General features: G+C 35.3%; 1 long non-coding RNA gene across 1 annotated transcript in view; it reads right to left on the bottom strand.

Moving 5' to 3' along the window:
- The window catches only part of LOC123383860, a 124851-nt gene that overhangs the window by 30715 nt on the left and 81961 nt on the right, over positions 1-12175 (bottom strand). The gene's annotated exons all lie outside the window — the stretch shown is intronic.

The raw sequence follows: 12175 nt of genomic DNA, 5'->3' as shown, positions 1-12175 counted from the left end.
AAAAATAGTTGAAATTCAAACAAAGATCCATAATTTTACTAGCTTGGGGCATCAAAGGATACAGTTATGGGCTGTCATAGCAGCTAATCATTGAATGGAAAAATCTTGGAAATGAGTGAGCCACAGGGAAATGAGTCCCAATTTCTGTGTTTATACTCTACCAAGAATCTGTAACAAAACTACAATGCCTGCTCTTGCCACTTTGTTCCACAAATTTGTAACAGAGGTCCTAATAAGGTAATAAAAAGAAACAATGTATACTAGTTTACAGACTTTAAATCTGGTAATGAAATATTCTGAATACTTTATGGCAATATATTTGATAACTTAGATGATTTGGACAAATTCCTTGAAAAATACAAACTAGCAAAACTCACTCAAGAAGAAATAGACAATTTGAATAGTACTATTTATTTATTGATTTATTTATTTATTCATTCATTCATTCTTTCATTTATTTATTTGTTCATTTTTGAGAGAGAGAGAACATGAGCAGGGAAAGGGCAAAAGGAGAGAGAGATGGTCTTAAGCAGGCTCCATACCCAGAATGGGGCCTGATGCAGGGCTCGATCTCACAACTAAGAGAGATCATGACCTCAGCCAAAATTAAGAGTCAGACACTTAACCAACTGAGACACCCAGGCATCCCTGAACATTACTATTTTTGTTAAAGACCATAAACTTATACCTACAAACCTTCTGAGTTTAGAAAGAAAGAGCAAGACAGGAAAGGGCCCTCTTGGATGTTGTTAAAAGCCACTTATAGACATAATTTAATCCCTGCCGGGAGAGGAACTGCTGGGATCCCCAAACAGCCAGGAGATGCAAGCATCTATATGAAGAGAACTGTGAGCAAGATAGTAGGAGCAATAGTTAGATCTCTGAAAAAGCCACTCATATGTCCCATGAAGAAAGGGACAGCTTTAAACACCTGCCAAACCCGGAGATGGTTCTGCCACTTGATAATAGCACTAGTCAAGTCAGATCTTCACTGTGTCCTTTTTTGCCTCCACTTCCACTGATCCAGTAAGGAGAACACACTTGGTTAACAAAACAAGGATTGGAGACAGGAAAATTAGAAGATGGGGGAAGGAGAAGGAGCCATTCATTCGACCTCTTTCTATTTCAGGTGACTGTCTGTCAGGAGTCCAGGAATGGGAAAGAGGAGAAGCTTAAAGGGAGAGAAAAAATGACCCTGAAACTTCTTAATACTCTAGGAAAATGAGGAAGATTACACTAGATTGGGCATAAAAATACTGAACATTCATTAACTAAAATGACCTGAAAATTCACGAGACTTTCCCTAAATTTCATCTAGCAGAATTAGAAGATCCAGCATAATAGGATGAACAGAAACAGAAACTATTTGTATAATGCTAGATATAGGCACATTTACTTTTTTCAGTGTTTTATTCACCAGTTTTCTGATAAATCACAACAGATTTTACATGGTTGTAGTATAATAATTTTGTGATCTGCTGCTGACTTTTATTTATTTCATTATTTATACAATTATTAGTATCTGTATAATTATTTGGAATTTTTATATTAATAAGTAAAGTTTATTCTACTCTCTTTTTTGCTATATGATCCAAGGAACACCCCATCCTGTTCTTTGCATCCTGGAGTCAAAAACTCTTCTTAACTTTTTGAAGTTTTTTGCAAAATTCTCCAAAGGAAATTTTTCCCTTTAAAATCAGTGTATATAAAGTAGTATGCTGGAGCTAGCTTGTACCAGCTCAAAAGACTTGCTTGTTATATATATTTTCAAGAATTTTATGAGCTGATTGCATCATCAATGGTAGGAACATTCCACCATAAAAATCAGCAAATGCCACATATGAGGGTGTTTCTTTTATTTTCTTTTTTTCTGAGATAGTTTTTAAATATTGACCAGCATATCATAGTCACTAAATCATTGAAATATATGTAAGACTCTTAGGTGAAACCAAGAAAATTATAGGTCAAGAGTTTAAAAGAGTTGTGAATTAATTTTTGTGTGTGTCTTTGAACAAATAGTAATCAAGCACCAGTTATAAAACCAGGATAATTTCCAGAAAGTAGATACATGTGGACTGAAAGAGACAAAAAGGTCCTTGTTCTTATAAAACTGCCATTTTTAGGGAGAATCAGACAAGAAGACAAAATGCTAAGTGAATGAATGAATGAATGAATGAATGAATGAATATCAAGAATATGGTGGGGGAAAGAGTGCAGTGAGAAAGCAAGAGTTATTAGATATAGAGCATTTTCAATTTTAGTGATTTATACAACAAATGATCCTAAAATATTTCCAGGGTAGTGCTAACATTCATTTTCACTGTATGGCACGAGGTTAAGCATAAGATTGAAAGTATTTTATTTAAGATTGTATTTCAAATCTTAACTTTAAAAATGTACTTGCAAATATTATGAATAAACTTTCTGGGTGTCCTTTATACCTCACTGAGGAATAAGAGGTGAATTTCAAACTCTTTTTACCTATACTCATACATATGGATGAACCTGCCTTTAGCATTGTATTTTCAAAATTATTATTGATCAGTAGTTTTTATTTTCAGAGAATCCTACTCTAATCTTGTATAGTTATAATGATTTAATCAGCAGTCAGCTCTTCTAAATTTATTTTTTCATAATTCAGGCCATAAATAAAGGCTTCTTCAATTTGTACACTGAACTATCCTTTTTTTTTCTTCAAAGTGAAAATTGTACACTTCATGAAAAAGTTAATATGGAAAAGTACATTTATGTGGTCTAAATTGAATTTGAAAGAATGTATATAATTAAACTACAAACTTTTGTATTACTGAAGATTTAATTTAGTTCCAATGAAGAAAAACCAAGATTAATATTTTAAGTAATTCAATTTTGATGCTAACCAATGATTATAAATAAGTCTTGGAGAAATTGCGTTGTACCCTTTTAATCTCCCCTTCTCAAAGAAGAGTCTGTCTAGAAAATAGTAAATTACTGCCAATAACATTTTGAATTTAGAATATTTTCAAACATCACATGTTGGAATTAAAAATGTTTGCATTAATTATATTTTCCATCTATGTTGATATTAATGCTTATAATGTAAATTAGAGATGATATGAATATTAGAAAAGTAATGATAACACTAACTGTCTAAAAAGAAAGCTCTGACTTCTCCTTCATGTCAAAGTAGCCTTATATAGTCTATCTAGGGTATTAGGTCTCCTTTAGAATAGATTTAAATAGAGACCAAAATCTTAGGAGGGTACTTCCTTATATTTTTCTGCCTTTTCTAAAATTATAAAAATAATTTTTAGGTTAGAAATATAATCATGTAATCAGGTGCTCATTTATACCACTGCCATATGATTTTCCTAACAATAACATATGCATTTACACACTTACACCAGATAATTTTCTTTTAGCACCCTTGGCAAGATTTAAAAGCAGAAATTCATTTGGTTAAAAACTATTTGTGTTTTATTGTTGCTGTGCTCCCCTGCTGATGTCGTCACTAATGAGCTAATGTCTACATTTATCTCTTTCCTTACATACTGTAATAAATTTAAACAACTACTTTATTTTCCTGAACTGTTTTCTATAAAACATTTATTAGCAGATATAATAGTTGTTATACTACTTCCTTTCAGCTGTCTTCTTTTTGTCTGACTTCCAAAAATTAAGCCTTTAAAAATAGTTCTTCATCACCCTATAATTACAAGTTCAGGTACATTTCTATATCAGTTTTAATATTAAGGCCTTATTTTAATATCTGGAAATCTCAAAGTACAGAATGGATAGGTTCCAAAAGCTATAGAAAGAGGAATTATCACCATTCTCCCCCTTTTGAATTACTCTCATGAGTTTGCTCCAAGATTTGATCAGCGTCTTCTATCATTATACAACATTTGTCATGCTTACATCGTTCCACCAAAGTCATTAGGCTCACTAAAACATAGCTGAATCTAACGCATATTCAGGCCAACATACTACAGAGGAAGTGATTTATAAAAGTATTTGCAGCTGGCCTGAGCTGTTGAAGTCAGTGGTTATGTCTCACATCCTCTCCGAAGTAACTTTAAATAAATATTAGCAACTTAATGAAATTAGATTCACTCCTCTTCATTTTTCCATAGTTATTATTTTATTTTAATTAAATTGCACTTCTTTTATTTGTTTTCTTATTTTTGCTATCAAAAATAAGGAGATGTGTTCTCAAATCCTGAGATACAGTCATGCTTAGAGGTTAAAGGTCTGTGTGGAAAGGAAGTATGTGAGCATTAATTCACTTTAACGTGCCTCCTCTGCTGGCACTCTGCCAGCAAGCTCTCCCTCCCTCAACCGAAGAAATGATTTTTAATTTCTATTCATCATTTGAAAAATACTCATGAGAAAGTGTACTCAAATAAACATGAAAATGATAAGAAGTAGTTGCTGGCCTCTATGGGCTTCCTCAAGGCATCAGAGGCTACCAGTTGGTGTCCTAAAGAAGAAATAAGAGACTTGAAACTAGATAGGGCAGTGGCTGACTTTATTTTCTGTTTACAATTTTACCTCAAATCAATTCATGGAATCCTTAAAAGCCATGTTTATATTAGATAAAGAATCCTTAGTTCACACAATATTCACCATGATCATATTAGATTTTTAGGAAGGAAAAAAAAAAAATAGAAGTTTCCTGGCATAAAGGATAACTTGTCTCTGTCACGGAGGAAAATGTATAACACACTCTTGGACCAGAGGTAAATTACTGGGGTCTCAACTTTGTCATATTGGATCTATTTTTAGTTTTTAAAATACTTTGTGTTCCCAGAAGTCCTGAGGAGATCAGGGATTGGTTCTTTCTTGCTCTTATAAATAAGTAACAAGGAAGACTGGCATACAGTAACCTGGTTTGGATCTAATTTTCTTTTTTTAAATCAGACTTGGGCACAAGCCAAGTCATCAAGTTCTCAGAATTAAAATGGGAAAAGATTGTTTTCCCAGTTATCTTCTCTACACCAGAAGAGACAGCTCCTCAAAAGTATTGTCATTCTGAATGAGTTCAGTAGCAGCTGTCACATTTTAGCCAGTTTCCTACAGTCACATGGAGGAACAATGATACCACAATATTTGTAAAAAGGCACTAATTATTTCTGCAATTGACACAGGCTACTTGTAATATTTTCATTAAAGTTAGTTTTATTCCCTAAAGTCTGTATTATTTAAAATAAAATAGATTGACAGTCTGAGGCATTAGTAAGAAGACTGTTTAGACACAGGTAACAAAAGCAAAACGTATAGTTCCTCAGATAAAACATTGTGTCTCATGTTTAACAATAAATGGGTTTTTGTTTTTAAATGATATATGGCAATTTCAATACTGATGATACGTATTTGGACGGCCAATGACAATCTTTTGGTATTAGTTTGATATTAGAATTTCTTAAAGAACAGACATTACTTTGGATTGACTTAAAAACAACAACAACAACAAAAACTCTTTTTATATGGGACACTGGTAGTCTCACAGTATCCAAGATTTAAAAAAAAAATGCCTTAACAAAGTTATTTTTTTAGCAAGAAGATCTTCTGAAATCTCAATGGTAGGGTTTAGCCAACTCTTCCTAAAAAGCTCAACTGTTACTGAGACTAATCTCCCAACTCCAGTCAACATTTCCATATGTTAGATCAACATGCCAATGCTGAAGAAATATAATTAGGATCAGAGGCACAAACATAGCTATAGGGTGCTATAGACTGAACGCTATGTTCTCCCAAAATTCATGCTGAAATCTAATCCCCAGTGTGATGGTATCTGGAGGTGAAGCCTTTAGGAAACAACTAGTCATCAGGATTAGTTCCTTTTCAAAAGTAACCCCATAGAGCTTCTTCATCCCTTATGTCATGTGAGGAAACAGCAAGATGATGGTGCCTATGAAGCAGGAAGTGGGTTCTCACTGGACACCGAATCTACTAACTCCTGATCTTGGACTTCCTACAGCTTCCAAAACTGTATAAGAAAAAAATTCTGTTGTTAATAAGCCACCAATTCTATGGTGTTCTGTTATAGCAGAATAGACTGTGACAAATTGGTACCAGGAGTGGGTGCATGGTAAAAACAAACAAACAAACAAACAAACAAACAAACAAACAAACAAAAAACAGCCTAAAGCTTTGCAGCTGTGTAATGAATACAGGCTACAAGAGTTTTGAGGTGAATGCTAGAAAAAGACTATTCTTTTATAGTTGGATCTTTAAAGTCAATTCTGGTGAGGGCTTTGACAGAAAAGATGAGATGTATAGAGAAAGCCTCAATCTTAGAAAATACCTAAGTAATCCTTAACAGAATGTTAGTAGAAATATAGACAGTAAAGGGACACCTGGGTGGCTCAGTTGGTTAAGCGCCTGACTCCTGGTTTCAGGCTCAGGTCATGAGCTCATGATTCCGAGTTCGAGCCCCATGTCAACTCTGCTTGGGGTGTAGAGCCTGCTTGGAATTCTTTCTCTCTCCCTTTCTCTCTGCCTCTCCACCCGCTCTCTCTTTCTCTGTCTCAAAATAAATAAGTAAACTTAAAAAAAAAAAAGAAATATAGACAGTAAGGATCATTCTGATGAGATCTCAGAAAGAAATGAGGAACTTCTTATTGGATAATGGAGAAAAGGTGATCCTTGGTCTGAATTGACAAAAACTTGGCTGAATTGTATTCATGCTCTACTGTTCTGTGGAAGGTAGAACTTGCAAGTGATGAAACTGGATATTTAGCTGAAGCTACTTCTTTTTTTTTTTTTAATTTTTTTCAACGTTTTTATTTATTTTTGGGACAGAGAGAGACAGAGCATGAACGGGGGAGGGGCAGAGAGAGAGGGAGACACAGAATCGGAAACAGGCTCCAGGCTCCGAGCCATCAGCCCAGAGCCTGACGCGGGGCTCGAACTCACGGACCGCAAGATCGTGACCTGGCTGAAGCCGGATGCTTAACCGACTGCGCCACCCAGGCGCCCCAAGCTGAAGCTACTTCTAAGAAAAAGTGTTGAAGAAGTGGCTTGGCTCCTCCTGATTGCTTATAGCAAAATAAGAGAAGAATGAAGTGATTTGAAGATAGAATTGGTAAGCAGAAAAGAAAGCAGAACTTAAAGATTTGGTAAATCCTCAGCCTATCCATATTGCAAAGATAGAGAGAGGGGGATAAAGAGAGAGAACACTAAAGATGTGGCCAGGCAAGTGTTTGAAAAGATTAGTATGAATTAGTCATCTCAAGAGAAATTTGAGCTCCTAAGACAATGGAAGAATGACCCTGAAGACAATTCAGAGATCATCAGAGCTGCCACTCCTCCCACAGGCCCAGAGTGTAAGGTCTGGGGAGGGGGTAGGGGGACCCAGTGGTTTCAAAGGAAAGGCCCACTGCCCACTGGCGTCTGCAGGACTTGGGTGATCCTACCTTAAAATGTAATCCCCAAAGTGGTAATATTTGGCCCCACTGGGCCCTCCCACTGGACCTATGATAGGTAATTAAGTCATGAGGGTGGATTAGTGCCTTTAGAAAAAAGATCCCACAGAGCTCCCTTGACCCTTTTGCCCTGTGAGGACACAGGAAAAAGACAGCCATCTATGATATCCTATTATAGCAGCCCAAATGGACTCAAACACAGGGGTACCATCTCTGTGAGAGTGAGATGAGACCTAGCAAAGAGATGTCAGGCACTATATACCACAATGTATAATTTTCTAGAAATTTCTGAAATTTTCAAGCAAAGGAAAAAAAATTAAAGCCTAGAACTAAAAAGTGCTACTAAAAATCTGGGTCTCTTTATACACACATACCTAAGACTGATTTAAAAGAAACTTTCAGCTATTGGGCAAACTGTTACAGTGTGTAATGTTGACTAAGTTTAACACAAGTGGAAATTAATATTGAATCTTCAATTATGGAAAAATCACTCAATGCAACTGCTGCCTTGACTAAACGCTGGTGTGGTTTACCTAAGTATAGGCTCTCAAAGAAATAACTTCTTGGGTTAGAAAAAATCAAAACTCTGCCAGTCCAATGCCTAGGAAGATGAGAAATAAGAAATTTATTCAACGCATTTTGAATAGGCTATTCCTCCAAGTATAGGCTAACCCACCATAGCCAACTACATAAACCCATTAGGCTTTTGTTTTTCCCTCCAGAGAAAATCTACTTTGCAACAGCAGGCTATTTTTTTATGAATCCATTAAACATATTGCCAGTATTCTCTGTTCTTTAATTCATCACTTGGTCATTCATAAATTTGTCAATTACGTCAGAATTAATTAGCTTGCTAAATTCAAATATTTTGCAACAACACCCCTGAAGACCAGATCTTGTCTTGAACATTGCATATCACATATGTTCTTGACTTTAGATTTCTATAGGTCATAAGACATTAAATAATAAGCTTCCTCTTTGGCTGATATTTAGAAACATCAAAACATTCTATCTTGAAGTCAGAAAAAACTGTGAGACAAGTTTATTCAGGGCATAAATTCTCCCTGTGGTTTAATTAAAGATTGGTAATTAGGATTATTATGTGTTGTGGCTTATCCTGAATTCTGATCACTGTGCTTTGTTCCCAGTTGGCCCTTTTGATCTTTCCTTTCATGCTCCAAATAGTTTTACCAATTTGAGTTTGAAAAAAAAATCCCTTTGTGACTCGATTTATAAAATAAATGTGCTACAACAGTTCGGGGAGAATATTAATGAAGATATAATAGAAATTTTATGATGAAGTTATTTCCTGTGAAGTGTGCTCTGGTCAAATTTATTTTCTTAGCTACTTTTGTTTTAAAATTCAATTACTATACACTCTTTAAAATAGTTATTAATTATCTATAGATTACAATGTATGGATGTGCATATATGTGTATACATGTATAACTTACTCCTTTTCCTGTGATTTTTAAAAATATGTGTGGTTTTAATAATTTTGAAATGTAAAGCACACTATAATCCTCTCTATAAACAGGAAAAGAGATGCAGGAGATGTTTCCTCAAGACTTTTCAAGTGTCAGAATTTAAGTTTTTAACTTTTGTCAACTGTTACCATTTCCATTTATTCAAGAGAATCTAGAAACTTAGTTGAAATGATAAGTATGAAGCTTGAACTTAAATAGCTGAGAAATTTGCCAGATTCACAAATGATGGTTTAGCTGTTTGGGGCAAATAAGAAGATTATATACTAGAGAAATCTGGTCAAACCACATTCAAACATCCAGAGTGGCATGACAAAGATATCTTCCACGCTATCTCAATGTCCACCTCATGGAAAAGTAATTACTTCCAGGGAAGACCCAACCTTGTAAGCTTTATTAACCCAGTCCCAACACTAGCAAACTCAGGAAGGGGAAAAAAAATCTAAGCATTTTAATATCTTCTTTTTCTTTGAAAATAAAAATTCCACTAATTCAAACTTCAGTTTTTAAAACCCATTTTCTTTTATGTTACAGTTCCAAAGAAACAGACATATTGAAACTTTATCACTGTTAAAATAATGGTCAATTTGCTGTTTTATCTAGTACAAATGGTAATGGTGAAAGAATAAAAATTACAGAATTATGAAAACTAGGGTTTTATCTTAAACCTAAGATAGGAATAAATAGCTGGTAATTTAAACTGCATTAGATCAAACCTTTATTTTTGATGATACTCATCTAACTTTAATTCTATTTTCCTTCTTATAATTATAATTCTTTGATACACTGTCTTAATTCTATAATGATTTGCCACTATAAAATGCGTTGATATGGCAGTATTAGTAAAAATGTATATGCTTTCTTTGTCCTTAAAAATTTTAGCTTCGTTTAAGATAACACTCACAAGCTTGCAATGACTTCAGCTGAGCTGTCCTGCCAGGCTGTGCTTAGTGTGGAGAATACCAGGACTTCCTAGACTGTATTCTTCCTCAGCTCCAGCCATTTCTTCAGAGTACTCTCCATGTAGAGAGTCCTGGAACACCATGATTCATAACCACTTCAACTTTAGCTATCTGGCCAAGGTACCCTCTGCATGTAGAGCCTCAGGACACTCCAGTTTTGCACCCACTTTAGGCCTAGCTGTCCTTCCAGAATGTGCATGCATGGACAGCCCAGGGACCCTCAGCCCTTACCAGGCAGTGCTCCAGTCAGCCAGCAAATTACCAAGCACACACAGTCCATATACAGATGACCACACACAAGACCATTCCTTCATGTTTAGGATAAGTAGTTGTTCCACTTAATCAATAGAAACAAACATAAAAAGTCAAGCAAAATGGGAAGACAGAGGATTATCCTCCAAAAGAAAGAATAAGACACACCTCTGAAAAATAGCTAAATGAAAGGGAGATCATCAATTTGCCTGGTAAAGACTTTAATGCAATGATTCCAAAGATACTCACAGGGCTGGAGAGAGGAGTGGAAAAAACTAGTGACACTTTCAACAAAGAGATAGAAAATATAGAAAAGAACCAATAAGAGGTGAAGAATACAATAATTGATATATTCCATTGAAAAAGTCTATTCTGTACCTGCCATACTCATGCTCTGTAGGCAGTTGAAGAAATAGTTTCCTGCTATTTTACTGTGAATGTATTAACTATTAATGCATGGTAAAAAAAAAAAAAAAGGTTACTCTCCGTTCCAATTGTTATAACCCGGTAAATATTATGTATGGTAATAAAGAGTCCCAAATCTTAGTGGCTTAAAGCATCAAAGATTTACTCTCTCTCATACAGGTTCTGCTAGGTTTAGGCAGCTTTCCAGGTACCTGTCCTAGGTGGTGGGGTTACATCTTCCCAGCATCCCAGGTTACATCTTCACACCATTAGCGCATAATAAGTACAGTAGCAGAGTGAGAGAGAGCACAGAAGTGCACACATCTTCTGAGTAATATTTCAACCTAGAAGTGATTTATGACACTTCTGTTCACATTTTATTGCCAGGGCAAGTCTTATGGCCTTACCTAAGTTCAAGGGACCAAGAAGGTGAAATATTTCTGAATGCCTGAATGGACCAGAGAACCAGAAATATTGGTGGGGAATAGTAACATTTGCCATACCCTCTGAGATTTTTATTTACTTGTTTGGTTTTTTGTTGATTTGTTTTCATGACCACAGCATACTTTGCTCAGGAGTTGGCAAACTTTTTCTGTCTCTAAAGGAACATAGTAAAAATTTTCAGCTTTGGGAGCATACCCTCAGAAATATTCAGCTCCTTTGTTGTAGCATAAAAGTAGCAATAGACAGATAAACATATGAGCATTCTATGTTCCATTTTTTTTTTTTTTTTTTTTTTTTTACAAAATGTGGTGGGTCCGACTTGGCCTGTCTAATACAGAGGCCAAATGCTGATACCAAGAGATCTCTTGAATCAACCTCTTTCTTAACACTTCTTGGTCTCTCACCAAGGCTTCCTCTTATAGCCATGTAGTGGGACTGTATACTGTGAAGCTGCTTTTCAATATCCCTCAGGAAAACCAGTCTTATTAATGTGTAGCTACATTATTACATTATTAATGAGTTTATATTTTATTGCTTGAGTAGTCTGTGTGCACTTATTTTTTCAAGCTAAATAGTAGAAAGGGGAAAATCATCTCTTCCAGTTGGTCACAGAAATGGGAGGAATGTAGTGATGATAGAGAAATGGTTTCAAAGGGGTGCATTTGAGTGTCATTTATCTAAGAAGAAAGATAGGTCATGAAGACAAGTTAGAAGCATTTTATTTCATTGGAGGCAGGAAGGGTTAGGAGTCCTTATGTTCTGCTATACTCGTGTTGCTCATGCTTTTCAAGTTTTCTCAAGCTAATTTACCCTGTTTTAAGTATACTCCCAAATGTCTTCTGAAATATTTTGTTCCTTGGGGTACCTGGGTGGCTCAGTTGGTTAAGCATCTGACTTTGGCTAAGGTCATGATCTCATGGTTCATGGGTTTGAGCCCCATGTCAGGCTCTGTGCTGTCAGCTCAGAGCCTGGGGCCTGCTTTGGACTCTGTATTTCCCTCTTTCTCTGTCCCCCCCCCACTCATGCTCTGTCTCTCTCTCTCAAAAATAAATAAACATTAAAAAAATTTTAAAAATATTAAAAATAAATTTTTTCTTGCTTACTAATGGATTCAGTGAGAACAAATTCACATGAGATTACTTTTATTCAAAGAATATATGAAAAGCTGTTGACTTTAACAATTATAGTTGTACAGTTGTTGACTATAATAACTATAATAGTG

The sequence above is a fragment of the Felis catus genome, chromosome A2, assembly GCF_018350175.1.
Source record: "Felis catus isolate Fca126 chromosome A2, F.catus_Fca126_mat1.0, whole genome shotgun sequence".
Lineage (NCBI taxonomy): Eukaryota > Metazoa > Chordata > Mammalia > Carnivora > Felidae > Felis > Felis catus.
Note: the sequence above shows the minus strand (reverse complement) of the source record. Positions and strands in the feature narration are given on the sequence as shown.